The sequence below is a fragment of the Danio aesculapii genome, chromosome 4, assembly GCF_903798145.1.
Source record: "Danio aesculapii chromosome 4, fDanAes4.1, whole genome shotgun sequence".
NCBI classification, from domain to species: Eukaryota; Metazoa; Chordata; class Actinopteri; order Cypriniformes; family Danionidae; genus Danio; species Danio aesculapii.
In genome coordinates this window covers 23,873,832-23,876,368 of record NC_079438.1, presented here as the reverse complement: position 1 = coordinate 23,876,368, position 2,537 = coordinate 23,873,832, and the positions used below count along the sequence as shown (strand labels likewise).

Below are 2,537 nucleotides of genomic sequence, written 5' to 3'. Positions count from 1 at the left end.
TTTTGTTTTCGCAAGCTTTGGAGATGTAACATAAAGTCCCTTTTTTTAATAATAGGTCACCTATAGCTTTGCCATGAGGCGGTGTTCAAAATGACATCAATGTTTTTAAAGTGCACTGCGAAGGGAACACAATTGTAAACATGAAGATCGCTAAAACTGAATTGTAAAAATAGTTTGAAAGCAAATTACACCTAGAGATGATCTTTAATGCTTTTTTTAATTTTCAATAATTCCAACTTTGAATGTTAGAATGTTCTAAATGAATAGAACATATGGGGGATAAGTGGCAATAGCACACAGCCAGGAACTCCTCTGCGCGAGTCAGCGGACTTGCGCGTGCTCATCATTTGAAATAAATAACGGACACAAAGCGACGGGCGGAACGGTAATCTGAAGGTAAGTACGTTATATTCGACGTTTCACATGTTTCATTAGTCGTTTTACTTATAATTTATGTTAAATGGAACTTTAGATGTGTAACGTTTTACATTTTTATTATTTTTAATGAACACTTAATCACTTTATACGTTTTTATGTCGCCCTGTATAGTGACGAGGTCATTGACAGCAGCTAATCTATGAAGGTAAATAATAGCTGTTTTGGTTATTTATTTGGCGATTTCAACAAAATTACTTCATTTTATGTCTTCATTGCTTTTTAACCTGTGTAAAAATATAAGAATATCTGTAAAATCTGAATTAGCATAAAAAGATGCTCCTGCCCCGGCTATCGTTAAAGGCTAACGTTATGAGAAACGCTTCGCAAATAGCATTAACGGTACTTCGAGCTAACATTTTTTAACTTGTAATAATGCCAACAACGTGAATCGCTGTCGGTTAACGGTTTTGTTGCTCTGTTTCTACATTTAGTGATGAACTCCTCGCCAGAGACGCTCCACAGCCTTGAATGGGGAAGCTTTGCCATTTCGTAAGTTGTCCACCCGACATGTCGCTAGTCAAGCTAATTATTTGTGGTTTCGTTCTGTTCCTGATTTCCTTTGTTCACAAACCATGCTTGTCTGTTTTTTTTTCTGATTGTTGTGCTAGGTTCTGGTGTACGTTTTTTTTTTTTTTTTCCTGTTTATTAAAATTCATTTTGTCTACATCCTTCCCTTTCGATTCACGTTACTGCAGTTTACTCATAAAAGATAAAAAATGTTTGTAAACGCATTCATTAAAAAATTATATCATTAAGCTTTTTATAACTTCACAAGGAAATGAACTCCAAACAAGATAATTGTATTTCTCACAAAATACCATGTAACTTAATATTCTGAGTGAGGAGTCAAAATTGTGGCTATTTTATGGTACAAATACTGTGGATTAAACATATAATTTACATTGGAATTGTACTTTGTAATAGTAGATACCAGGTGAGATGTCATGCTGAGTTATTTTTCTTATAACTTTTTAATGGCAGTTTCGCTGGAATCTTCAATTGAAAACATCAAGATCATTAACCTGTGTCAGCCTGGACAGACTTCTGTTTCAGTTCTGACTGCACCACACTAATCTCTCTGCTTATGTGGATCACTGACTACTATGTTCTCTGAAGGTATTCATTCATTCATTCATTCATTCATTTTCTTTTCGGCTTAGTCCCTTTATTAATCTGGGGTCACCACAGCGGAATGAACCTTTTTATGCAGCGGATGCCCTTCCAGCCTCAACCCATCTCTGGGAAACATCCACACACACTCATTCACTACAGACAATTTTAGCCTACCCAATTCACCTGTACCGCATGTCTTTGGACAGTGGGGGAACCCGGAGCACCTGGAGGAAACCCATGTAAACACAGGGAGAACATGCACAGAGACGCCAACTGACCCAGCCAAGGCTCGAACCAGCGACATTCTTGCTGTGAGGTGACAGCACTACCTACTGCGCCACTGCGTCGCAGACTCTGAAGGTATTACTGTAGTAAAACAACAGCACCCATGACTGAAGTTTTTGTTAGTGACCAGTATATTTGAAGTCTGAGAAAGTTTGTTTTTAGGAGTTGGAAATCTTTTTTCTTCTCTCTCTCAAACACACCAAACTTGTGCTTACAGTACAGTGTATTTACAATCTTTTAGCCATTTTTTTATGGCTGTATTAAATACATTTTTATAAAAAAAATCAAAAATAATCGTCACAAAACAATGCACATTTGAATTTTAATGAGAATTACTCAACAGGGCTCAACACTTAAGATTTTTTCTAATGGCATGGTGTGGCCAGCGGAAAAGATTTTTACTTGTCCTGCCAACTTTTTCTCTGGCCCACCAAAAAAATATAAAAGAAAATTTTAAGCCACTTATTAAGATAAGTTTTTAGCCACACGTTTAAAATTATGTGTCAAAAGAAGACAAATGTATTGTAGTCGTCCATATATTTACTCTTTTTATTGAGTAATATAACTTTATTTAACAATTCATATTTTAATAAAGGTTGAAGGTTCCAGATTACCAGTTAACTATTCATAAATTGAGAGTCTTATTAAATTATACTTAAACCGTAATAGTAAAAACAGTGTTATTGAACAGTACTTCTTTT

The 2,537-nt window shown here is 35.5% G+C and overlaps 1 long non-coding RNA gene across 2 annotated transcripts; it reads left to right on the top strand.

The window, feature by feature from the left end:
• The first annotated feature begins 384 nt into the window (after window positions 1-384).
• Window positions 385-2,052, top strand: LOC130222404 (uncharacterized). 2 transcript variants are annotated; one of them, XR_008836438.1, is made up of 4 exons: window positions 385-583; window positions 870-927; window positions 1,420-1,554; window positions 1,758-2,052. It is a non-coding gene; the product is annotated as an uncharacterized LOC130222404 (long non-coding RNA). The 2 variants fall into 2 exon arrangements; XR_008836437.1 differs by having other exon boundaries at window positions 1,649-2,052.
• Window positions 2,053-2,537: the final 485 nt, after the last annotated feature.